Consider the following 27981-nt stretch of genomic DNA (forward strand, 5'->3'; position numbering starts at 1 on the left):
GCAGGAGGAGAAGGGGCCGACAGAGGATGAGATGGCTGGATGGAATCACCAACTTGATGGACATGAGTTTGGGTGAACTCCGGGAGTTGGTGATGGACAGGGAGGCCTGGCATGCTGCGATTCACGGGGTCGCAAAGAGTCGGACATGACTGAGCGACTGAACTGAACTGATGCACTATATTTAATTTTTTTTTAAAGTGAACCATAGAACATCTACAGTGTACAAAGTTAAACACATGTTAAATTTTGGATTTAATATGATGCAAATAACAGTTTTGTAAGCATTATTTATCAGCACTAATATAATCAAAGAATTGTATTGTGTTTTTTAATAAACACATTTGTGATACTTTAATCAGGTTTTAAAACGTTTTCAGATGTAAACACAAAGAACCATAAAAGAACTCCAGAAACAAGAAGAAACGATAATGAAACATTAATGGAAAGCATAAACAGGCTGAAGGCTGAAATAAAACTTTATAAGGACTAATACAGAGAACAATGAAGAAAGAAGAGAGCGTGTGGAAGTGTGAGAGGCAAGTAATTACTATAAGAGCAAAACCAAAGCACCACATGCAAGAATCATTTCACTGCAGTTATGTTGGAAAATGCGTTACAAGGATGAAAACAGCAAGAAAATTGCTGGGCACAAGAAAAAGAGTGAAACATGTTAAATAAATACAATGATGTTTTATTAATAATTTTTTAAAAATCTGCTGGAACAGAATATTTTACTCCAAGTGTGGCTAATTCTTTATAAAAGGAATGCTTTCTAGTTATAGCTCTTTTTGGTTTGTCACCAGATTGGAAACCTGGTGGATGGAGATAGGAGCCTACCTCAACAGGCTACTACTGCCTTCTCTCTTCTTCAATCCCAAGACCCACAAGCCTTTTGTCATTACATCCTGAAGAGCAGGGGAATTGCTTTTTAAAAAGCTACTAACTGTGAAGAAAGCTGAGCACCGAAGAATTGATGCTTTTGAACTGTGGTGTTGGCGAAGACTCTTGAGAGTCCCTTGGACTGCAAGGACATCCAACCAGTCCATTCTAAAGGAGATCAGTCCTGGGGTTTCTTTGGAAGGAATGATGCTGAAGCTGAAACTCCAGTACTTTGGCCACCTCGTGCGAAGAGTTGACTCATTGGAAAAGACTCTGATGCTGGGAGGGATTGGGGGCAGGAGGAGAAGGGGACGACAGAGGATGAGATGGCTGGATGGCATCACCAACTCGATGGACATGAGTTTGGGTGAACTCCGGGAGTTGGTGATGGACAGGGAGGCCTGGCGTGCTGCGATTCATGGGGTGGCAAAGAGTGGGACACGACTGAGCGACTGAAACGAAGATCATTTTAGCAGCACATGCAATGTTCCCCACAGCCTGTAGGTGGTGCTATTGCAAAACTAACAGAAGCGTGAATCATCACAAAGGGGAAGAAAAAAATGAACACAGTACATTTAGTACAAAACACTAAAAGCAACAACAACTCAAAAGGCAGACACCATTCGTTACAGAAACTACAAACAATTTACTATCTCCTAGGCACTTATTAACTTCCTTTTAAATTCAGGGACTCACCCCATGAAGAAGAGACATTTCATTTTTCAGCCAGGAAAAAAAAAAAAAAAACTCAGGGTTATTCTCTTTCTAAAACATTTACATTTAAGGGCCCAGTGCAAATGATGCTAAAAGTCTGTGGTATAAATTGTTTATGATCAAAATTGGCTAATAACACAAAAGAACTAGACTAACATTCAGAGTAAAAATATAAGACAGTGACTGAGGGCTGGCTGGGGAAAAATAAAGTTATGTTAATACAGCTTGAAAGTCAACCAAAAGCCATACTATTACTAAATATATTTAAACATGGTTTTCATTTAGATTTGGCATCTTGACTAATGGGGATGTATTAAATAATACCTGGCTGCTAAGAATATACATGTTTAGGAATCAGTGCCACATAACACACATATACATTCAGTTTCATTGTTATTTAAGGCTTCTCTTCTATTCTCTTGGCTGTGGGCACACACACATATTAAAAATTAAGTACACACTCAATGTATGCTCAACCCTTTTAAAAGGCTTTCTTTTTAAACAGAAACACAATGGAAAGTGAACTCAACTCTGGTGAAATGTAATGGATGCATCCCTTTGGGGACAGCTGTCCTGTTTATCAAAAGAAAGAAGATGGGAGGGTCAAATCCAGGGGGAAATAAAAGAGTGGTCAGCAAGGAGAGTGCTGAGAGAGGAGCCCAAATCAGTTTCCATCTGCAGGCTTCCTTGTCAAATGAATGGTACCTTTTACCATGAGGCCATGGGGATATTGGAATGGGAAGAGAGAGAATATCTTGAGATATGGGGAATGTATTAGTGGCCAAAAAAATGCAGGCACATGTTGAGTGATTCCCAATGCATTAAAGAAACAGTTTAAAAAAAAAAAAAATGGCAGCAGGGCGAGCAGGATCTGTAGTTTTCTGGGTATCTTGCAGGCCCTGATGAAGGACTGGGAGCTGGGGGACAAGGATGGTTAAGATAAGCCAGGGAGACTGCAAATGCTAATGATGCAAAGGGCCAAGGGCCATAATAGAGTACTACTCAGAGTTTTGGATGAAAAAGTACTATATCTGACCTACAGAGGCTGCATAATAAATGAGCGTTCTCTCCTTTCCAATATCATGAGGTTCCCTAGAACTTTCAGCCTGGAACAAGACGTCTCAGTGGCCAAAATGTCAGATAACATCACATCCCATCTCCGAACAATCCAGTGGAAGAAATTACCGATTATTATTTTTCAGTTTGAGAAACTAAGTCCAGAAATAATATCTTACCACATAAAAGGAGAAAAAAAAGCTTTAAAAAAGAAAAATTATATACAAGTATTATTCTATCCATCCACAGATAACAGAAGCATAGCTTTGAGAGTTAATCATATTATGCATGATCCTAGATTTAGTAAGTTACAGAGGCTAGACTGGAATCCAAGGCTGTTTTACTTGAAAATCCACTTTTTAAATCACTAACCACCACCTTATGGTTCCTTTGTGGCTGACGGAAGACTTGAGGTGGAAGCAATGAAGGGAACTGGGGGTGAGGGTGGGAGATACAGCAAGCAATCTCACTTATCTCCCTTGTCACCTACTTAGAAAAGATTGGAAGACGAAGGCTTGAGTTCCTCTTAGATACTGATTTTCACTGCTGCTGTCATCCACAACTGAGCTATCTATTTCCCCCACTGGAGAAAAGTCACTAAAATAGTAAGCATGCCGAAGTCTTAACGGTGATGATGGGTATAATCAGGAACCACAGAGAACAGTCTGTGTCACATCAAGAAAACAACCAGGAAGGAGAGAAATTCTGACACATGCCACCATGAGTATGGCTCTTGAGGACATTATGCTAAATGAAAGAAGCTAGTCACAAAAAAGACAAATATGTATGATTGCACTTATATATGTACTGAGAGTAGTAAAATTCACAGAGATAGAAAGTAGAATCATGGTTGCTAGAACCTGGAAGAGAGAGGGGTGGGGAACTGTTGTTTAATGGGGTAGAGAGTTCAGTTTTGCAAAATGAAAAGAGTTCTGGACCTTGGTTGCACAATAATGTGAATAATACTTAACACTACTATATCATTTATGCAAAAATGGTAAATTTTGTTATGTATATTTTACAATTAAGACAAACAAACAAATGAATAGAACCAGGAATGCCTTCTCCAGTGATCGTTTACAATGTTCTGCTTGGCATAGCATGAAGCATGACCTCCCAAATTTTTAAGTTTGTTAAAGTAAAAGTCCTTTTGTGGTATATCCCTGCTACTTTTCTGGAAAAAGGAGACAGTTTTTTTTTTTTTGTTTTTTGTTTTTCCTTTTTACATGTAACTTTTTTGTTTCTTTATTTTTTGTGGCCGCACTTCTCAGCAAGTAGGATCTTAGTTACCTGACCAGGGATTGAACTTGCACCTCCTGCATTGGAAGCACAGAGTCTTAACCACTGGACCACCAGGGAAGTCCTTACATGTAACATTTTATATCTGCATGTTTTATATGAATTCTCATCCTGGTTTGATTAGCTAAGAGCTCTGAACAAAGCACTTCTCCTCTCTGGGTCCCAAGTTCCACATCCATAAAAGGCAAGATTGGGTGAGATGATCTCTGAGTGCCCTTTCAATTCTCAGATTCCAATTCCTGTTTTTGAAAATGCTAACACTGTCTATGTTTAGTACGTATACATGTTATTTATTATTGACATTCGTCCGAACATTTTTGCAAAGTCATGAGTCACTTCTGAAATACCCACTCATTGCATTATTACTGAGGGATGAGTGGCTGGATGAGGCAGACACAGTTAAAGGTGTCCTGGAAGGAGCATTGGACTCGGAGTCTGAAGCTCTGGCTTAGACCTGGGGTCTGCCACTTGCTGGCCCAGTGAATCAGAAAGAAAGGAAGAATTTACTGGGGCCTCCTTGGAAGGAAAGTTATGACCAACCTAGATAGCATATTCAAAAGCAGAGACATTACTTTGCCAGCAAAGGTTCGTCTAGTCAAGGCTATGGTTTTTCCTGTGGTCATGTATGGATGTGAGAGTTGGACTGTGAAGAAGGCTGAGCGCCGAAGAATTGATGCTTTTGAACTGTGGTGTTGGAGAAGACTCTTGAGAGTCCCTTGGACTGCAAGGAGATCCAACCAGTCCATTCTGAAGGAGATCAGTCCTGGGTGTTCTTTGGAAGCAATGATGCTAAAGCTGAAACTCCAGTACTTTGGCCACCTCATGCGAAGAGTTGACTCATTGGAAAAGACTCTGATGCTGGGAGGGATTGGGGGCAAGAGGAGAAGGGGATGACAGAGGATGAGATGTCTGGATGGCATCACTGACTCGATGGATGTGAGTCTCAGTGAACTCTGGGAGTTGGTGATGGACAGGGAGGCCTGGCGTGCTGTGATTCATGGGGTCCCAAAGAGTCGGACACGACTGAGCAACTGATCTGATTTGATTTATGCATGAGGCTTCCCTGGTGGCTCAGACAATAAAGAATATGCCTGCAATGCAGGAGACCTGGGTTCAGTGCCTGGGTTGAGAAGAGGCCCTGGAGAAGGGAATGGCAACCCACTCCAGTATTCTTGCCTGGAGAATTCCATGGACAGAGGAGCCTGGCAGGTTATAGTCCATGGCATCACAAAGAGTTGGAGACAATTGAGCAACTAACCCTTCTTTCACTTTCTATGCATGAGACACTTTCACACATGTTACTTTATTACTTCACAAATTTTATTCACATACCATCTTCATAATTGTTTCCATGTTCAAGTATCATGTGTAGTATTATATTAGTATAATATTTTTTTCTAAATTTGGAATAAATTCTTTTTTCTCTTTTTTCAAATTGCCTTGTTCTTGGCAAAAATGTCTATGAAAACATAGGTATGATGCTGGTTACCTTTTTCTAATATATGTTAAATTAAATATATATCTATTACAAAAAGAGTGTCCACAAGCCAGCTAAAATCCTGGGTGCTACCGATGGTTTACCTGTGCATTTGGGGAGAAACCATGTTATTCTGTTTTGTATCCATTTATGGCTCCTGGACACTTGAGTCCATGGAGTTTAGTGACTCGTTCAAGTTCGAACCAACAGACCCAAAGCAATGTGCTGGTTCACATTCCTCTCATCTTTCCTGTCACCACTTTCATTGTGTCTGACCCACAAGACTGCTAGGAGGATGTGATGGGACAACACCTGGGAAAGTGCATTGACAATGTGTTACCTATTGTTCTTACTGTTCTTTGGATCTCAGGTTAGAAGTTCCTTCCCCTGGGAAACTCCTCTTGACCTACGAAGTAGGAATAAGAAGCCCCTGTCCCGGAGAATCCCATGGATGGATGAGCCTGGTGGGCTGCAGTCCATGGGGTGGCTAAGAGTCGGACATGACTGAGCGACTTCACTTTGACTTTTCACTTTCATGCATTGGAGAAGGAAATGGCAACCCACCCCAGTGTTCTTGCCTGGAGAATCCCAGGGATGGGGGAGCCTGGTGGGCTGCCGTCTCTGGGGTCGCACAGAGTCGGACACAACTGAAGCGACTTAGCAGCAGCAGTCCTTGGTACCACAGCACCCTTGCTTTCTACCCTTCACCTGCATTGCTATTGCCAGGCGATTTCTCTATCACCCCAAAATGCTCACAAGAGCTCCAAGATGGTAAGAGTGGAAATAGATGGATCTTGTTGTTGCTTCTCCACCATCCAGCATGAAGTCACTGCCAAATACAGCATTGTTGTTCACTCGCTCAGTTGTGTCTGACTCTTTGCGACCCCAAGCACTACAGCGCACAGGCTTCCCTGTCCTTCACCAGGGAAGGACATACAGGATTGGCGCCCTTTTAATTTGTAAAATGGACACATGAATGACGGGAAGATTGGTGGCATTTTTCAAACTTGTTATGTGGTACTACTTGTACACTTGATGGTCTTGACTCTTGGTTTACAGTAGCACTTTTCAATGTTTGGTCCTTTAGCAAAGTAAAATGCTCCATGAAAAACTAACTTTTTGGGCAAGTAAATTTAGGAAAGTCTGTATTCTAAATGCCTCCACAACCTGGGAGATTCACAAGGCACGTTAATATATTAAACTCTTATGCAAAGTCTTACTATTAAGATACCTAGTTAACTTGAATGTAGTGTTTTCCAAAGGAATTATTTCCAGGAATACCTTCTAATGTCCAAAAGAACAGTCTATGGGAAATCCTGGCCTATAGAGAACTTGGGCTCTGAGTAAATTTTTTTCATGATTTCTGTGAATTCTTTGTCTTGGTTGTCCTTCCCCCAGTTAAACAGCACAGCCGGAAGGAGGAGAGACACGCACACGGGGCTGGACAGAAAGGGAACAGAGACAAAAGAACCTTTGACAAAACTGAACACAGGAATGGGCTACCAGCCCAGGAACTAACCAAAAATATTTTGACCATGAGTAGAATGCCCTCATTTGTATCACACCTCAGAGCTTTCATAGTTCTACACACGTACATCATTGCGTATCACTGCAACTGCTTTTCTTCCTCTTTCCCTTTCCTACTTTTCTTCTCCAGAATCAGCATCACCATGGTTAAATAACATAGCACACTGTCTATGCCAGACATTTGCTGTCAGTGTAGTAACTGATGAGATGACGTTACGTTGCATTTTGTAGATCTGGAGTCTTAGAAAGCTACTATTAGTGGTAGCAATAATAATGACAAAATTAACAATGGCCACCTCTCACTTTTGGTGAGCTTATTGTTCACGGCAAAAGAACTCAGAAAGGGCAGATTTGAGGCTCAGATGCAAGTCTTCTGATGCCAAGTCCAGAGTTTGCTCCACCCACAGAAGACGGGTCTCTCCAACAAGACCATAGCATGCTCCCAGCTGCGAAAGGGGAGAGAGGGTTACAGCACCGGCTCGGCATTCAGATGGTGTGGTTTATAAAGTGACTCAACATCTGTCATTAATTAGAGTTCTTGTTCCCATGGTGATGGCTTATTATTGCTAGGCTGATAAGATGACCAATTCAAGAATACTATCTTCCTCCCTTTCCCTCTAACTCTTGAACATAGATTTTTTCTCTTTTTTTTCTTCCTCTCCCCTAACATAATTGATCATTTGCAACAAGGTAGGATATAGTGTTCCTCAGTCAGCGACTCCCTATTGGATCCCTGATGATAATCTTTGGAATTTTTTCCCTTTTGCTCAATGCAGAGTCTCTCTCAGACCAACTTGCATTTGTCCCAGACATTTACTGACTCTGATCATGAACGAGTTAATTACTTTCCTTGGGCCTTCCTTTTTTATCTGGAATAAGGGATACTGCTACTGCTACTGCTAGGTCACATCAGTCGTGTCCGACTCTGTGCGACTCCACAGACGGCAGCCCACCAGGCTCCCCCGTCCCTGGGATTCTCCAGGCAAGAACACTGGAGTGGGTTGCCGTTTCCTTCTCCAATGCATGAAAGTGAAAAGTGAAAGTGAAGTCGCTCAGTCGTGTCCGACTCCTAGCGACCCCATGGACTGCAGCCTACCAGGCTCCTCCATCCGTGGGATTCTCCAGGCAAGAGTACTGGAGTGGGGTGCCATTGCCTTCTCTGGAATAAGGGATAAGAAGGTCTAAACAGCAAGGCTCTTTGGAGAATTTGATGCTAAATAGGAAGGTAATAGGACAGAGCTTGGAATGTGGTGGATACTCAAGAAACGGCAGCAGTTGTGATAGTTAAAATAATACCAATAATAATTATTTACAAAGAGATGAGATGAGACAGATTTTGAGTTGGCAGTTGGGGTCATTTTCCTTTCATTCATCAATCAAATTTGTCCTTTCATTGAAACCGTTCTTTTCCCTTTAGAGGCCTTATAGTATATTCCAAGATACACTATATATTTATTTGGATTTACTTTTTTAATGGTCTCTTACACTCCACTGTAAATGGGATGAAACCTGGTACAATGGTTATTTTACACATTGCTGCACCTGGGGCGGGGGTGGGGTGGGGGGAGGTTGTATTTGTAGAATGAAATATAAATATTTACCATGCAGTCCAGGTCAGTCTCTGTGTTAGGGTCTGGAGATTTGGAAATAACTAAATAACTAGATTAGTTAACTAAATAACTAAAACTAGATTCTTACCCTTGAGGCATTCACATAAGGAATCAGTGAAAACTGACCAAAAAAAAAAAAGAAATGGGGCATTCATGCCTGATTCCCAAAGGTTTTTTTTTTTTTAAAATAAATCCAGTGACATAAATGGAATTAAATCTCTAGTAATCTTCTAGCACAAAACACCAATGAAGAGGGTGGTATGGATCTCTCAAAGCTCTAAATGCCAAGAGGGATTCAAACTCACGGTGTTAAGCCCCCAGTCAGAAATTCCCCTTGAAGCATACAGTTAAAAAAAGAAAGAAAGAGAAAGAAAGGAAAGGCTTTTCAGAGGGTTAGCTCACAGCTCCTCCCAGGACAGTCTGATCCCCTAGGCTGGTGAAGCAAGAGGTCAGATCCCCAGACAGAAAATCAACCTCTAAGAGTCACTGGCTAGAATTTCTAATTCACCAGTGCCACAGCACACAGTCTGTCTTCAGTCAAGGAGGATGGGCCCAGAGGCTTTAGCTTCCCCAGCCCACTGTACACAGTCAAGCTACACACCCGCTTCCTCCAGGAGCACACAGAGAAGCCTTCAACAGAGAAGCAGGCACGGGGGTCTCGCTGGTAGCCCTTGAACCCATTTTTTCCAATGGCCTGGATCTTCCATTCTGAACTCATTTTAATTTCTGTACTATTAAGTATTTGTGTTGATTACCTTAATATATTTGGGGTTATTGCCTCTGAAACAATTGAGAGCCCAGCTTCTTACGTTCAGCTGGGACCCTCGGTGAACAGGAGACGTGGCTCGGCTTCTGTGTGTTTACACAGTGGCCTCCTAAGTGGTCCACCACTTTAAACTGTTTGAAAATCAAGACCTAATTTTTTCGGTGTAGATGAGGAATCTGAGGCCTCAAGTGGTAGACCTCTTGTCCCAGGTTATATACTGAGTTGTTTAGTAACCAAACCGACTTTGAGGATGGGGACTTTATCTTTGGAAAAAAGAGAGTACCTGAGAATCACAAGGAACAGTCTGGAGTGAATGCCCATGAGAATGGGGAAAGCTGTTTTCAGAGACAGAGCTAAGAAATAGGTGGTCTTGCATCAGATTTTACCTGCTAAGGGCTTTCAATCCACGTCTGTCCACAGCAGCACTTCTGCTTTAAGTGGCTGCTCAGCCAGATCAAGGGAGACTATACATTCTCTGTCAATTTCACCTCCTTTGTGGTACCACACGTGTTTATGCAGCACTCACTACTGGTTAAGGATGAAGACTTCTGGGATCTTTCCCTGGAAGCCCATACCCAAGTGGGGTAAGCAGACACTGAAACACTGAAGGGCAATACTAGAGATAAGCACAGGCTTGGGTGGGGAGTGTAGAGGTGGGCCTGACACGAGGAAATGTCCCAAGGCAATTTTACAGATGGGTTCCAGTATTATTCCAGTGGAGAGACTACAGGGTCAGAACATCACCCAAGTATATCTTACCAGCTTTGTGACCTTGGGAAAGTATTTAATTTGTGATTTGACCTCCTTATCTGCAAAGACCTCTTTATCTGCAAAGCACTAGGAATATCAGAATTGAATGGAATTGTTGTGAGGATTAAGTGATTTAATCCACAAAGTCACATGCACAGTGACTGGTGAAATGACATGAATACCCTCTGTTATCCTTTTAGGAGCCCCTTGAAGAGCAGGTTCCTAGTTCCCCACCACGTCACAACATGCTGGACTCACAAAGCCTGCTGCTCCTCGGTAGTCTAAGCACTTGCTTGAGTCACCACTTTAGGGCTGTCTATAAATTTTTCCTCTGTAAATGTCTGTTAGTAGTGGTTAATCAGCTTACTAAGATGAAGACAACCGCTATAATCCAATTACCTAAACCAGTCTGGTCTCTCAGGATCCTTCCTCATCAGAGATGCTGACAGGTGAAACTGACATGGCCAACTTGGTAGGAATTTCAGTCTGATCAACTCCATCCAACATACAGGCTCCTCTGGGCAAGGTGTCAGTTGAGACAGGGAGGGGAAGGAGTAGGATTTGAGGTGGGGTGAGGGGGGTTGCTTGCTTCCCGTTATCTCAGTGGCCTTGTCTCAGAAGGTATCTTCATCCTGAAATTCTCAAACATGATATGCTATAACACTCTATACACAAATGTTCTCTTGCAAAATAGGATACTTTTCCAGGGGCATTTAAAGACTTTAAAACTGTTAGATATAAATAATCAATCTCTGTTGTTACTCTCAGGTTGAATTAGTTTACAGGTTTTATTTTTTTTTTTAAGTGGGAAACAGTATTATCATCTAAGAAGCACTTGATGTTGTTGATTTAAAAAAAAATGAGACTATTAGCCTAAAACATTAAAAAAACAAAAAACAGCTGACAGAGTTGCAGGATGTTGGGCAAAGCACGCTCCCAAGACTCCTGATCAAATTCCTAATAATTTGTTCGTAGTTGATGACCCCCATTCCCAGTCAAGTGTGGTCCTTATGTATCGAGCTTTTTCTTCTGTTCCTCATGAACTGGGATGCTTCCCTAGGAGCTGAGTTGATGTCTCTTCTGTCTGTGTTGTTCCTTTCCTTTCACTAGCATCTCTGTCTGAAAAGTCCACTTCCTACTGCTTCTCTGCTCCTCCTAAATTACCATTTCCATTTCAAGCCCTACTTCTTCTACAAAGTCACACTTCTCTTTCCTGCCTGTAGCTGTTACCAGGGAGTAGATCATGTAACAGCACTGCTGGTTTCAGGTTGCTTCATTTTTATTTTTCTAGCCTGTCAACTCCTTGAAGGTGGGGAACCTGGCCTTGTTTTTCCCCTTTTTCTTTTTTAAAACTGTAAAACATTTGGCCTTCTATCACATAATCCAGTACTTTGACGTCACCAGTAGGAATAGTGTTTGCTTGGGGACAGGAAAACCTGTATTCAAATTTCAGCTTGAATATTAACACCTAGTGTGACCTTGGGTAAGTTCTTTTCACTTTCTGTTTTCTCATTTGTAAAACTGAAGGCAAGAAAATTTGCATATAAATCTATTGTGAGAATTAGGGGAGAAAAGGCTAACTATTGATTCTGCAAGGGAATGTCTACAAGACCAGAGAAATATGAGTTTTGCAAGTAGCTTTCTTATAATTTGCTTTGAAACAGGAAGAAAGTTTGGAAAATCTTGAGTAAACGAAATGTCTTAATAAACATAAGCTCCGAGACATACAGACTTAAACTAATGCCACTACTTAATAGCTACGGGATGCTGGGCAAATCGCTTGTCCTTTCTGAGTCTCTATTTCCTCACTTGAGTGATGAGAATAATCACACATGTAATATAATGACTCACTTAGAATGGTCCAGAGTTCTGGTTCAAGAAAGAGGAGTTTCTATTCTTTTCGACTAGACTCTCCCTTGACCTGGGCCCAGTTCTGACCTGTACTCCAGCCGTGTCTCCTGATGGAAGTGGTAAGCTATGCACAGCCACTGTCCTCAATGCCTGACTCAGAGTTTGATTGTTCAGAGCTGGGTATTCACTAGAGTTGCTAAGGTCAATTTTCTTGTCTGTTTTATTTAGTCAAAGTAAACTGTTCTTCATGAGAAGCAGCCACCCTTCCTCCCACTGGCCTAGCCCATTCCAACAGGCAGAGAGAAGGGGAAGTGGATTCACCGTAAGGACTGACTTCTCTTTTAATATTTAAAAGCAACGGTATCATTAGAGTGCAGTCAGGAGACGCGAAGCCACTCTAGGTCATTTAACAGAAAGAACTGAGTGCAAGAAATTGTTTTCACTGACGACAGAGGAAACTAAGAAGCCAAACTGATGATGCCAAAGGAACTCAGAGGTCAGGGATGGCAGAAAGCTGCTATTCCTCTCAGGGGTCAAGAGCTGGTGGGAGGCAGTAGTGTGACCAGAGATAGGGGCTAGGGATGTCAGGCTGGAGCTGAAACCAACTAAGGGCTGAGTGCTCAGCACTGGGACCTGAAGGGGAAGGCTGGAAGCTGGAATCACAAAGGAGATGCAGCTGCTGCTGCTGCTGAAGTAAAAGAGAGCAATGACCTGACTTCTCCCTGTTTCCTGCATACCAATCTCCATCACTATCTCCCATTAACCAAATACTAAAACTAAACCAAAAACAGTGCTAAATACTACTTAATGGCCAGTTGCAAGAGAGTCCAGGAAATGTAATGCACAGGTAGTAAAAAGCTACCTGAGAGCAAACAGGAGGTAAATGAGTGGCCCAGCCGTCTTTTAATAATGTACTTAAAGAGCTACAACAACATGTAATTTACAGTCAGCTAATAAGGAGAGGTATCATAAACATTTCTCTAACTTTGTAGAATTCTCACTGAAAGTTTATTCATACCAGCCACTGTGCTAAATACTTTCTACATATTATCTCATTTAATCTTCACGGCACTCTTTTTGAGGCAGGCGCTTTAAACAGTCTCATTTGTACAGTGAGAACACCAGTTTTGACAGGAGAGGTAAAGGGATTGACCTAACGTACAGCTTTAGCATCTGAACTCAGGACTGGAGCCCAGACTTCTGTGACATCTGAGTCTGTGCTCTGAACTATGGGCCTATTTATTGCTTATAATATGAATCATACTTCTAACAGTAAAAGGGAGGGTACTAGATAAGCTGAACATGAAATGTCTCATAATTACTGGGAGGATATTTTGAAGACCTACACTTCTAGGGCTGAAAGCCTAGAACACTCTGTGAACATTAAATCTGCCCTTTAAAAAAAAATAGAGGTTAAGAAAAAATATATCACCTAATGCAGTTTATAAAAGTCCACGGTGTTCCCTCTTGAAGGCAACAGTGTATTTTTGCTAGGAGGATGCCAAGTTCACTGGCCTCTGTAGGCTTGCTGTTTACTGACATCTGATAGGCTTCAACATCTGTTGCCCTTCTCGATTGATGGCTGCTTCATTTTAGCACGTCCCTGATGCCAGGCTGGTAAAAGCTTTAGTACTGAGGTCTTCTAAGATACTCCTAGGTCAGTGACACAGCTCTGTTTGTGAAGCTGGCTGAGGGAAGGAATATTCAGGGAAGAGTGGTAAGGGACACGCCATCCATCTACCATGCTGGGTATTCAGTTTTACCCTTGGGTCAAGCGACAGCTCCACAAAGTTATAAACCTGGGCAATTCTTAAGTTCAAGTCAAGTTTCAATGTTCTGCTCTGGACTCTTAACAACTTAATATAGGATGAATTCTTCTGCTGCTTCTGTAAAGTTTCAAAGAAGGATTTCTCAGTTTGTTTTTAAAGAAATGGCAACTTTGGAATTTGATAGCAGGGAAGACATAGTCTCTTTTGGAGAATGGGTGTATACTTCCTTGACTCCGTGGACACTATCTGACTTGACCTATTTCCCAGTTCTGTGTTGGCTGCTGGGAAGCTCCAAGTAATCCCCTTATTTCAGGGTCAGAGACCCACAGGCCAAATCTGCCCCATAAATCTGCTTGGTCTGGCACTCACCAAAGCAGGGTTAAAACAACCTGAATGGCAATGTCCTTAGGCAAGAGTATACATTCTCCAACCTGCAGAAGAAATCATCTTGGCCTTTGCTGGTATTGTCCCAAGTTTATACAGACTAGTTGGCACCTGAAGGCATACATATTTGAGGATCCCCTAGTCTAAGTAGTTGGGGTATTCTCTTTCTACATAGCTTCTAACTTGTGTTTTATTTTGCTTAGTTTTATTCTGCTTAGCCCTTTATTATAAGCTTGCTCAAATCCTTTATGGAAGAGGAGTATGAATGATAAATACACTGTTTTCTTCCCAAAGCAAAACTGCCAAGATGAGTTCAAGTAGCTGCATCCATTGCATCCAAGGGATGATCATTTCAGGGGGTCTCTTTGGCCTGCCCCATCTGTTAAAGGGAATCCTGTTGTTCCTTCAAGCGGGAGAAAAGATTTCTTCCTCATTAGCAAGTGAGGGGCCTGGACATAATCAAGTGACATCTTCCCTACTTCTAGCATATAATATGTAAATTGAGCTCCAGGTGCTCTCTGAAGCACTGGGCAGCAAGGGAGATGCAGAGGGTAAGCCTAGAGTTAGACAGCTAAACAGGAACCCTCCTCCCTGCACCAGCCATCCATGTGACCTTAGGAGCTCATCAGCATCTTGATGCCTCCATTTCCTGCTTTATAAAGTGGGATGATGTTACTACCTACTTGACTGGGTTTTAGGTAAAGATTAAATCAATACAGGAAATAATAACAGTATTTTTGTGTATGCAGAGTATTGTGCTAAATGTGCTTTCATTCACAGAATATTTGCAGTTATTCAGTGGGGTCAGTTAATATGGCACAGAGGCTGAGAGAAATGAAGTATCTTGCCCGTCGGGATGGTTCACCCAGCTAGCAAGTCAAGGAGATGCCATCACCTTGAGTGGAATAAGGTGACTTACACTTTTTACTGCCCCATTTGATTTCCTCTTATCTTGCCCACAACAGGTGTAGCTCATTTGCCCTCTTCCACTCCCCAGACTTGGCAGGCAGTTGCCATAACACAACTGAACTCCATCAGTTATTACTATTTATTGTGTGGAATTAAAATGGAGAGAGATTTGTGTAGGACTGAAGTATATGCTCCTTCCTCTACTTCCAGAGAAGGGACTCCAATGCAAAGATTAAAAGCCAGCCTGGGTCACATGCCCCTCCAAACAGAGTTCCAGCTCTAGAGTAACTAATGCTCTATGGCCTGGTTCAAATGTCTCCTTCTCAGAAGGACACTCATAGCCCTAAGGCAATGGAAGACACTCCTTCGTGGTACTCCACTATCCAAGTATAGTTAAGTAATAGCCAACATTAAACAGACAGGATTCTGCTTTGTTGCTGTTTAGTTGCTAAGTAGTGACTGACTGTTTTGTGACTCCATGGATTATAGCCCACCAGGCTCCTCCGACCATAGGATTTCCCAGGCAAGAATACTGGAGTGGGTTGCCATTTCCTTCTCCAGGGGATCTTCCCAACCCAGGGATCAAACCCACATCTCCTGACTTGGCAGATGGATTCCTTACCGCTGAGCCACCTTGAAGGCCCGTTCTACCCTTACAGGTACTCATGTGTTTGCCTCTTACAACACAAACTGTGAGATAGCATATCATGATGCAGATATTATGGTTAGGCTTACAGATGAGGGCTCTGAGGCACAGAGAAATTAAGTAAGTCACCCAAGGTAAGTGGCAGAGTCATGATTTGAGCCCAAGCCAAGGCCCACTGATCCTTGCCATTACACTTAGTGCTGACTTTTTCATAACTGTATCTATCTGCCTGTGTCCATCTTCTCCCCCCGAGATTGGAACCCCATGGGTCCTGAGATGTGTTTAATTCTTCTTTGTCCTGCTACCATCTGGGACTGTCCCTGACACATGGCAGCCTTCCTCTGATGAGCTCTAGGTCAAACAATGAAGCAGGGAGCCTCAGCACCTGGTTGAATCAGGCCCAGACACATGCCTTTTCCAGATCCAGCCCACTGTTATCTGACAGCCCAGCTATCACAGCCCACCCTATCTCCAGCAGCAGAGGGAGAGCAGAAAATGCATCCTGACATCACAGGAAGGACCCAAATAAAAGGTGCATTAATGGGGGCAAGAACAAGCCAGCAGAGTGATTAATTTGGCCTCCCCTTCAATATTATGTTTACACAAGTTGATTATATAGCACTTAATTACTAATTTGCCCTACTTAAACCAAGAGTGCTTTTAATTTTTAATGAGATAAGGGAATGAGATGCCTTCACTTAGTAAGGAGCAGCTATTTTATTTCCTTCGCTTGTTTTGCCCAGCCAATTAATAACATTTCTAAGGAAATGTATCCCTTGCATGAATTCTTTCTCCTCATCTTCTTTCCAAACTCCCAGATTAAAAAAGAGATAGAAACAGACAACAGGTCCTTAGAAACAAACTGACTTCACCTTCTGATCTGGCTGGCTGGGTTGGGAAAGGCCTTATAAAACTGAGTGACATGGGATCCATAAATGGTTCTTTTTTTGGGGAGTTGGGGTGTGTCTATTCCCAGAAACCATGACTTGGTTGTTACCGACACCAGAACACGGCTCTGGACCTCCAAACAAGGCAATCCCACCAGAATTCTGCATTGTTTCCTAAGTATTAATGTCAGATAATTTTAAGCGTGGTCCTAGGGCAGCCCATAGGAAGAGCATGGGTTCTGGAGTCAGCTCTGGATTTGATCACCACCTCTGCTTACTTGTTAGATGATGTATTTAAACTTTCTGAGCCTCAGTTTCCTATCTGTAATGGTGAGGTGAATCACCTATTTTCAAGAAATAAATGTCATCTCCAGTACCTTAGCACACTGCCTATCTCAGAAGAGGCACAGACAGTTTTCCTATCTTTAGTGGAAGGTAAGGGAGGAAAATAAAGGCAGATATAAGGGGGTTCTCTCTGTCATCTGCAGAGCTGGCAGATCTGATCAGGGCTACTTACAGGGGCTGTCCATGACATAATGACAAAAAGAGTTGCGGCAGAAAGTAAACACACTGATTCTTTCACTGAGAATACTGTGCTATGAACAAAAGGTCATAACTGAGTTACATTCTGATGCAAGTGCTTTATCTCATCGCAAATCTGTAACAAACCATTCACAGATTGGCCTCTGGTCTGCAGACAGACCTGCCCAGCCCAGTCTGGATGACTGCAGAGGATGGCGGTACATGCTCCTGAACACTCTCTCCCACCCTCCTCTGGGCTGAGCCAGGCTCATGTGTATGGACCATATTAACAAGCTTCCTTGACCTCTGACTTTGACTGCACCCAATGGAAGCCTGACAGCCAATCAGTGAGAGGGAAGAGAAAGGAGTCAATAATCCAGCTCTTCACTTCCAAGGTCACTGGCAAGACAGCTGACTTGGTAGCCTCCATATAGTCCTCTTCTGGGATTCAGAGGTTCTAGGAACTGTGTTCCTCCTTCACCTCTTAAGGTCCAGCTCTTACAGATTCCAGTGTACTACATCGTCCCTTGTGATTTCTCCAGAGCCAGTCTACAGTCTGTAAACAGTCCCTCTACTAAACTCCCTACAACTATCCATTTGAGGGTATCTTCTGTGAAGACCCTGACTAACACAGTGACATTTTAATGTATATTCAAATTCTAGTTGTCTAGAGAAGCAGACTCACAGATATAGAGAACATATTTGTGGTTGCCAAGAGGGAGGGGGAGTGAGGCAGAGATGGATTAGGAGTTTGGGATTAGCAGATGCAAACTACACAGGATGCAAAATACACAGGATGGATAAACAACAAGGTCCTGGATAGCCGAGGGAATGATATTCAATATCCTGTGATAAGCCATAATGGAAAAGAATATGAAAAAGAGGGTATACATAAGTATAACTGAATCATTTTGTTGCACAGCAGAAAATAACACAATACTGTAAATCAGCTATACTTCAATAAAATAAATTTTAAAAAATTTTAAAAAAGTAATGGTAATCACACTCAGCCCCACAGGAGTCCACTTCCAAGTATGATTAAGTTGAACAATCTTCAGCTTTGGAATTCTAGCCTAGGCCTTGGATTCTGGCTCCCACCATTTCTAGCCTTTGACTTTGGTAAGTCACTTAAACCTTCCTACCCTGTTTCTTCATTTGTAAAATTTATGATGATAATAGTATAGGAAATTTCCTTATGAATCACTTTTAACATGATATTAAATTTTTAGATGTTAAAATTTCTTTGATATGTATATGATTAGAGAGATGACATCCAAGTTTCTGTACCCGTAGTACTTTATGGCTCACTGCAAAGTATCAAACATTTCCAATAAGTAACTGTAATAATGATATTTTTCTCTCACATACATCTTGATCATTTGCCTCAATGATGCAATCAGAAGTCTTTCATAGATTTCAGAAAGACCTCTAAATATTCCATGGCTCTGAATCAATCTTCGTCCAGTGGTATCTATGTGCGCATTTATGTGTGTGCACGTGTAGGCATTTTTAAGAACTTTTCCCCAATTACAGACAATTTCTGATTTAACTAAAGGTCTTATCTTCCCTCATGTCTTATTTGCTTCTATAGCTTAATTTACTGTGTTGAATATTAAATTTATATTGCACAGATCTTCTATTCCTAACATCCTAAAGAGAAAAAAGCCCAACTTATTCATTTCTAATTTATTAGAAATTTCTAATTATTAGAAATTTCTAATTTATCCCAACAAGGAAATTCACCATAAAAAGTAAAAGCATAAATGATAATTAGAATGATGAATTAAGTATGTATAGACATTCATTTCTACAAAATAATCTAATATATTTCTTCAGATTTGTACCAGTATAAAATGTTGTCTTGAACAAAATTAAGTCAAAGAGAAGTAGGTAAACTTTATTTTAGAATTACAGTTCTGAAATCCTCCTAAGCCACTAAAGGACTCAGTAGATATTTGGCTATTGTTTGTTTTTATAAAAGCCCAATTCTTAAGTTCCTGAGTAAAAACTGCAGGAGGAAGGAGATATTTGAAAAAAATGTTTGTTAGCCTAAACCTCTGTGTTAATAACAATACCATAAAAACTGTCTTTTAACTAAAGTTCTTAATTAGTTAAGTGCTTTTTTATATCTATCTCTATAAAAAGTAAATGGACAGGTTATGATTAAATACAAAAAGATAAAACACTACTGGGAACATGGTATGCAGTCTTCTCCAAACAAAAGAAGTAGAAAGCTTCCAAACCAAACAGAGTATGTTTCTTCTTTTTATTTCTACAAGTCATAATCAACAAAGTAGCAATGATAAACATGGATGCTGATTATTCTATTATCCATTCCACCCTAGAAGGGCAGCTGAGCTGCCACATGGTAATCTCTGCTTTTTCCAAGCAACAGATATAAAAAGCATGGTTTGTTGGAACAAAAAGAACAAGGTTATATGACCTCTCCATGCCTCACTGAAACTCCAAAACTTTGGCCACCTGATGCGAAGAGTTGACTCATTGGAAAAGACTCTGATGCTGGCAGGGATTGGGGGCAGGAGGAGAAGGGGACGACAGAGAATGAGATGGCTGGATGGCATCACTGACTCGATGGACATGAGTCTGAGTGAACTCCGGGAGTTGGTGATGGACAGGGAGGCCTGGCGTGCTGTGATTCATGGGGTCACAAAGAGTTGGACATGACTGAGCGACTGAACTGATGCCTCACTGTCCCCATCTGCACAGTGGGGACTGTTAACATCCACTGGTTGCTGCAGAGATTCTACGAATGACAAACCAAAGATTCCATGACTGACATAGGATGGAAAGTAACAGGCCTTGATCTAGGATCACCCTATAAAGAGCGGGAGAGTCAAATGTCATATATCTTATATATTGAAATAATCTCTTAAAAACAGAATTCCAATTTTGAGCTATTTTTAAATATTTATTTATTTTTATTGGAGTTGGTGATGGACAGGGAGGCCTGGTGTGCTGCGATTCACGGGGTCGCAAAGAGTCGGACACGACTGAACGACTGAACTGAACTGGACTGATAGTTACTTTACAATGTTGTGTTAAAGTTTCTGCTGTACAGCAAAGTAAATCAGTTATATGTGTACATATATGTTCTCTTTTTTAGATTTCCTTCCCATTTAGGTCACCACAGAGCACTGAGTAGAGGTCCTTGTGCTATACAGTAAGTCTTCATTAGGGGATCTTAGTTCCCCAACCAGGGATCAAACCCATGTACCCCTGAAGTGGAAGCACTGAATCTTAACCACTGGGGAAGTCCCTAATTTTTGACTTTTATATCCATGATGCCATTTTGCAAACCGGATTAGAGTAAGAGATATGTAATTAATCAGGACCTGAATTTGTGGTTGGTTGGTTGTTTTTTTTGAGTAGGAGCAATTTTCAAAAAATATAAGAATGTACTGTTAACCAGGTATGGCAGTAAGTATAAAGAATGTTAAGGGCAATATCACATTCTTAATTTAATCCTTCTTTAAATTAATTACCATTTCAGGATTTTCTGTTGATTTTCTATGAGGCACTCCCATATGGGATAGGACATTGAAAATCCAATCAGAGGCCTGAATCTACTTAATAAGAAACCAGAATCTCATAGCTCTTGAAGCATATGCTTATGCAGCAAAGGGCAAAAGGCTACTAAAGAGAGCTGACAGTATCAGGACCATATGTGAAATGAATGGGATTTTAAGAGGCCTGGGAATGAAAACCAAATGAAACTAAAACTCATACCAAAAGACTCCTTACACACAAGAAATGTGAGCCCTGAAATTTCACTCACTGTTGGTGGGAGTATAAAGTGCTAATATGTATCAAAGTCCTAAAGCTTGGGCAAACTCTTTGACCAAACAACTATACTTCCATAATTTAGTTTCTGGAAATAATTTAGGGTGTGGTGGGCAAATTTTAGCTACAGAGATGTTATTAGTTGCAACATTCCTTAAAACAACAGAGACAACCTAAATATTCAAAACTAGAGGACTGGAAAAAATAAGTCACGGCATTTTCTATGGGGCAAAAAATTATACAGCCTACAAAAATGATAAACATAGATGTTTACTATGTATTTTGGGGTGGGGGAAAAGGTTATAAAACAATATGCATTGTATGAATACATTTCTGCAATCAATAAAAGTACAAAGTAATTTTAAAATACGGACCAAAGGATTAAAAGGACAGAAACCAGAATATAATATAGTGATAGTTTTAGGATAGCAATATCCTATCCTAAAACTTTTCATACTTTTCTTTCAGCTTAACTGAATTTTCTTATTTTTCCCAATGAACACGAATTATTATTACTTGTATTACAGAAAAAGGAAAAAACTCAGCAAATTAATATTGAATGTACCAAGAAATGGGATGGTTTCATATTTCTGAACATCCGTTATATAAATCTATCCGTCCTTCCAAACCTCCAGAAAGCAAGATCATGATAATCAACTTTACTTTGCAAAATGTAAAACTGGTATTTATGGTGACAGAAAACCAAACAGAACTAAAAAGCACAGAAAGTTGACTCTCACAAAATAAAGCAGACTGGAGACGTATTGTGTCACATACAAAACCACAGGCTTTGAAGCACATAATAGGTGATGAATATAAACTGGCTCCAAATGAAGTAAAACCTCGCAAAAAAGAACAGAAAGGAGGAGAGGCTTTGGCTAAGTAGTGAGGGTGTTTGCAAGGACTGACCTTGAGGGTAGACCACTGCGGTCAGCGTGGATCGTTTATCCTGTGGGCACACATTACAGAAAGGGTGAGTAATCACCGCTCTCCACTGGCCGCTTACACGTATTGGTCTGCGAGACACAGGAGTCTGTCTGGAACGTGACAAGGAAAGCTGATGGTGGGAACACATGGAGTCAATGGTTTTCAGAGGCAGCAGCCCTCACACCATGGGAGGAAAAGAGGTTTTGATTAATTGGTTGATTCCAAGGGCTTGTTTTCCTTACCCTGAAAGATGGCTGAATTCATTCTGATCTCCTGTCACCGTCTCATTTTGCTGATTTTTGCTTTAGAGGCTTCTCTCTACTGCTTACCCGCCTCCTCCTGAGGTGGGGAGGGTGGGTGTCAAGATAAATAGCACTGTTAGAATTAAAGCTTATTTTATATAAATAGTCTTGGGGAGAAAAAACTGCCTTATAAGATAAGAAATTACAGGAAGCTAATGACTTCTGCAGAGGGCCTGAAGGAAGCAGAAAGTGGAAAGCCATGTTGTATTTCTGCCTCTTTGCCATTGGACTGAGTTTTTCTCTCATGGCATCATGAACCCGGTTTCTTGTTTTATGTGTCCTTTGCATTTCTCAGAACTTCTCTATTGTCTGTGCTTAGAAAATGGAAGCGTGCTGATAGCTCATAAAGTTATTTTTTCTAGTTTGTTAATTTTCCAGGACCTAGGAGCCTACAGAATTGTTATGGGATGCTCCCAACTTCTAATTGTGATTATTTGCATTCCAGGACATTCAGAATTAGAGAGGATCACTTTGAAGTGCACTGATGGACAGAGGAGCAGTGGGTGACCTTCTAGGGATGGGGGAGAGGTCAGATAGAAAGATCATAGATGCCAAGACTGCCTGTATTCCATGTTTTTATGACTATAAGGAGGGAGGAAGGCTGGGCGTTTGTGGGCTGGGGGTTGGGGACCCCTGCTTTAAGATATTATTATTCTATTGTTTAATGTGGCTGGATGGCTATATCAATACCCTTTGTGAGACCCTAATTTGAAAAGGGAAGAGTAGGAAGACTCTGCGGAAGAATTGATGCTTCTGAACTGTGGCATTGGAGAAGACTCTTGGGAGTCCCTTGGACTATAAGGAAATCAAACCAGTCAACCTTAAAGGAAATCCACCCTGAATGTTCATTGGAAGGACTGATGCTGAAGCTGAAGCTCCAATACTTTGGCCACGTGATGCGAAGAACTGACTCATTGGAAAAGACCCTGATGCTGGGAAAGATTGAAGGCAGGAGGAGAAGGGGACAACAGAGGATGAGATGGTTGGATGTCATCACTGACTCGATGGATATGAGTTTGAACAAGCTCCAGGAGTTGGTGACCAACAGGGAGGCCTGGCATGCTGCAGTCCATAGGGTTGTAAAGAGTTGGACACAACTGAGCGACTGAACTGAACTGGGGAAGACTTTAGCCGTCTAAAGGGAGGGCAGACAAGGGCAGGGGAAGAAAGGAAGACTCTGAGGGTGAGAATATGAATGGATAAATAAACAAAGGGTGGAAGTAGGAACTGTCAGTGGAGTGCAAAATCTGAATAGCAATGGACCTTGTAACTTGAGTAATCTCTCTCATTAATAACCCATCAGAAAATTCCATCCACTATCCCTTTCCCTCCAGCTGATACACTTTCCCCAGAATTGAAATATATAGAAGTGTGCAATAGCTATAAGTAAAATTCACAACTCTAAGTTCTTCTGATCTGTTTGTACTGGCAAAGGAAGGCATAGCACTCTATCCCTGGCTGATGTCATCCATTCATGGGCCTAAGAATTTGGGAAATTCTGTCTCCCCAGGCACGTAGTCTGGGTCTTTTGGAGTCTTCTTATCCTTTCCTTCATCTGAAGGAGATGCCACTGGCTAAACATACGAAAGTCAGCCCATATAGATAAGAAGTGAAATTCTTTATCCAGCTACCATATGTGTAGCCTATGAGAAGACAAAACATATGGCCCATGGGAATCACTGAGTTGCTGGCAAGCTTTGCTCAGCTTTCTTAAAGGAAGGGGTAGCAGGCATCCTGAAGATCAAGTTAGGACCTATGAAGTTCAGGTTTGAAGTTTGAAGTTCAGGTTGAAGAATATGAATTACAGGGAGGAAGTTATTCTGTTTCACCTCAACCTGCCAGAGTCCTGATCTGGTCCCCAGACCTGGGGCACAGAGGTTTGCATCTCTTCTTTAGAGAGAGATGAATGAATCCAAGTGTACATGTATTTACATTTCCAAACATAATCATTATAACAATGTTGATAATTATACCTGGGCTTCATGGAGGTTCATGGAATCAAGACTGCTGGGAGAAATATCAATAACCTCAGATATGCAGATGACACCATGCTTATGGCAGAAAGCAAAGAACTAAAGAGCTCTTAATGAAAGTGAAAGAGGAGAGTGAAAAAGTTGGCTTAAAACTCAACATTCAGAAAACCAAGATCATGGCATCTGGTCCCATCACTTCACGGCAAATAGATGGTGAAACAATGGAAACAGTGACAGACTATTTTGGGGGGCTCCAAAATCACTGCAGATGGTAACTGAAGCCATGAAATTAAAAGATGCTTGCTCCTTGGAAGAAAAGTTATGACCAACCTAGATAGCATACTAAAAAGCAGAGACATTACCTTGTCAACAAAGGTCCGTCTAGTCAAAGCTGTGGTTTTTCCAGTAGTCATGTATGTATGTGAGAGTTGGACTATAAAGAAAGCTGAGCACTGAAGAAGTGATGCTTTTGAATTGTGGTTTGGAGAAGGCTCTTGAGAGTCCCTTGGACTGCAAGGAGAACCAACCAGTCAATGCTAAAGGAAATCAATCCTAAATATTCATTGGAAGGACTGATGCTGAAGCTGAAACTCCAGTAGTTTGGTCACTGGATGTGAAGAACTGACTCATTTGAAAAGACCCTGATGCTAGGAAAGATTGAAAGCAGGAGAAGAAGGGGATGACATGATGAGATGGTTGGATGGCATCACCGACTCAATGTAGATAAGTTTGTGTAAACTCTGGGAGTTGGTAATTGACAGGGAGGCCTGGCATGCAGCAGTCCATGGGGTCGCAAAAGAGTTGGACGCAACTGAACTGAACTTCATGGAGGTCACTGAACCTTTCAAAGGCGCTATCTCAGCAGTCCCACAGGTGTGGCAATTTTTAATTAAACATTTTTTTAAAAGGAAATAAACAAATGAAACAAGCACCTGGAGAGGTCAAGTGACACTGCTTGAAGATGTATAACAACCACACACAGAAGTCAAGACCACGTGGGTTCTCTCTGGCATGTGATGGCAGGTAAGATTCAGGTCTCTTGCACCTGCGGGCTTTCTTTACTAGATTATAGTGTCTCCTAAAAATAATCAGGAGAGGCACTTAATTTTGTGGGTTGAACAGGGGATGGGAGCTTGTCTTTAAAATGTGGTAAGCCTTGCAGTTGCTACTCAAGTCACTGATTCCAACATTCAATCTACCTTATCTTAGATACTTTTCTGGAAGACTAAGGGAGAATATTATGTAGTGAAGAAGACGTCAGTGTGGGATGAGGCTCAGTTTCCATCTAGGAGAAGATGTGAGTGGAATATTCTCAGAGTTAGAAACTCCAAATATGAGTAAAATATCAACGAGGAGCTATAAGTCATGGCATGAAGAATTGGACAGAACAGTCAGATCATGTCACACTACTCTGTTTTGGCTGTAGACAATCTCCTTGTGACCAATGACATTCCTTTGCAGAAAATTCACCCTTGAACATATAAGAAGCCAAAAAACATTTTTCAAGAAAAAAGAAAAATATAAATAAAAACAGAAAGAAAATCGGCAGAGGATATATATGACCTTGATTTCAATTTTGCTTTTGTCCCTTATTAACTGTAGCCTTGGGCAAATTTCTTAAAACATCTCTGAGCCTGGTTTTCTTCATATATAAGACAGGAATAAAAAGTCCTACCTGGAGACTGTCAAGATTAAATGAGGTGTCTTCATCTGCTCGGGCTGACATCACGAAATACCAGATTGAGTGTTTAAACAACATAAATCTATTTTCTCAAGGTGCCAATATCAAGGTGCCAGCAGGGTTGGTTCTGGTTTGCAGATGGCTACCTTTGGGCTGTGTCCTCACATAACACAGAGAAAGCAAGGTCCAGTATTCTTCTTAGAAGGGCACTAATCTCACCATAGAGGTCCCACCCTCATGACCTCACCTAATCCAAATTACCTCCCAGAGGCCACATCTCTAAATATCATCATGCTGCAGGATTCAGGATTCAACATTTGAATTTTAAGGGAAAAGAAACTTCCAGTTCATAATATGAATTAACCTATGCAGAGCCTTAGTAAGCATCTCTACTGCTTTGTTTTAGCAATTATGCTTCATCCCAGGGAGGGCGAGGCAGCTAGTTCTGAGAACATCTTCATCAATCAATACATTAAAATAAGTCACTGACATTTCAACAATAAATACCTCCATGTGACATTTCTGACAGTTACCAGAAAATCCAGAAAAATGTTGAAAATTCAACTCTCCCATCTTTGTATAAAAACTCCAGTTAAAATCCACAAGCATAAGACTGATCTATACATCAGTGTCTCTTTTGCTGTCTTGTACACAGGGTTATTGTTACCATCTTTCTAAATTCCATATATATGCGTTAGTATACTGTATTGGTGTTTTTCTTTCTGGCTTACTTCACTCTGTATGATAGGTTCCAGTTTCATCCATCTCATATGGACTCTGTGGGAGAGGGAGAGGGTGGGGAGATTTGGGAGAATGGCATTGAAACATGTATAATATCATGTATGAAATGAGTCGCCAGTCCAGGTTCGATGCACGATACTGGATGCTTGGGGATGGTGCACTGGGACGACCCAGAGGGAGGCTATGGGGAGGGAGGAGGGAGGAGGGTTCAGGATGGGGAACACAGGTATACCTGTGGCGGATTCATTTCGATATTTGGCAAAACTAATACAATATTGTAAAGTTTAAAAATAAAATAAAATTTAAAAAAAATCCACAAGCAGTCATGAATGGGTTCAATTCTTTGGAAGAGATAGTTCATAAGCATCAGCTTGAGAGGCTTGGACAGGGTGCAAGGCATTACACTTTCAAAGTGTTGGAATGAGACCCTTGCATGTGACCATTTCCAATATGTACCCTTAAATTCTGTAATCTTTCTGGATCTCTGTTGCCCATGTGGGTTGTGAGAGGTACCAGGAAGATTATACGAAAAGCACCTAGAATAGTTCTTGGTACAAAAGAAGGTTACAATAAATAAAGCTCTCATTATTGAGCTACTAATGGAAAACCTGGCTTCTAGTCCCAACCTTGAGACCGTGGGCAAGTCACTTAAGCTCTCTGATGCTCAGCTGAACAAATACTTCTTCAACTTTCAGCTTCAGAGCCAGACTTCTTGGTTTTGGCATTTACTATCTGTTTCAACATAAGCCAAGTTATTTAACTTCTTTTGCCTCAGACTCATCAACTATAAAAGGGGGATAATAGAGCTGTTGTGGGACTGAATGTACATTCCTGATTCAGAGAAAGAACTCATGTGCTCCTGATTGTTATTACAGATAAAGAAACAGAGTGAACAGCAGATCACAGAACTTGTAGGAAGTCAAGTGAGGGCTGACTGCAGAGCTTGTGCTCTGAGCCCTAATCCATATGGTTTCTCTACCTTTTTGTAAACCTATTGTTAGCCTTATTATTTTACAACTCAAAATCTCTCCATAAAACCCATGTGTGAAATGTCTTTTGCAATTTGGTGGGAGGAAAAGCTTTGTCTCCCAAAGAGACTAATATGCTTCCTCTTTTTGAAAATGAGAATTATGCAACTTATCATGTGTTCTTTTTTGTCTTGGCTGCCAGGAAGCTCAGAGTCAAATTGTGTGCTCCATCATCACCAGCAAGTTGTTTCCTTCTTCCTGTATCTCTGTTCCTTATTTTTTTCTTTTAATTCCCTTTTACAAACATTTTCATTTGTGTCTCTTGTTGAAAGAGGCCTTGGAGGTATTTAAAAAGTGGTAGGTGGAGATGAAGGAAGCAAATAAAAATCAGAAATTCACATGAAAAATTTAAGTTTTCTACCTTACCTGTTTCACTTGCTAAAAGAAAAAAAAATGGGGAAATTTAGATGAAATCATGTAAGAGCTATTTTAAAGGAGGAAAAAAAAAAAAAGAAAGCCAATAGAAGAACAGAACAACTGAC

At 41.1% G+C, this 27981-nt stretch overlaps 1 protein-coding gene and 1 long non-coding RNA gene across 13 annotated transcripts in view; one reads left to right on the top strand and one right to left on the bottom strand.

Moving 5' to 3' along the window:
* Positions 1–27981, bottom strand: part of FGGY (FGGY carbohydrate kinase domain containing) — a 523869-nt gene that overhangs the window by 83968 nt on the left and 411920 nt on the right. The window lies entirely within an intron of this gene.
* LOC133245129 (uncharacterized) lies at positions 6–27976 on the top strand. Of its 4 annotated transcripts, none has more exons than XR_009735611.1 (3): positions 6–11561; positions 14863–15650; positions 17203–27976. It is a non-coding gene; the product is annotated as an uncharacterized LOC133245129 (long non-coding RNA). The 4 variants fall into 4 exon arrangements; XR_009735612.1 differs by having other exon boundaries at positions 18057–27976; XR_009735609.1 differs by having other exon boundaries at positions 14863–14992; positions 15481–27976.

The sequence above is a fragment of the Bos javanicus genome, chromosome 3, assembly GCF_032452875.1.
Source record: "Bos javanicus breed banteng chromosome 3, ARS-OSU_banteng_1.0, whole genome shotgun sequence".
In the NCBI taxonomy this organism is placed as follows: domain Eukaryota; kingdom Metazoa; phylum Chordata; class Mammalia; order Artiodactyla; family Bovidae; genus Bos; species Bos javanicus.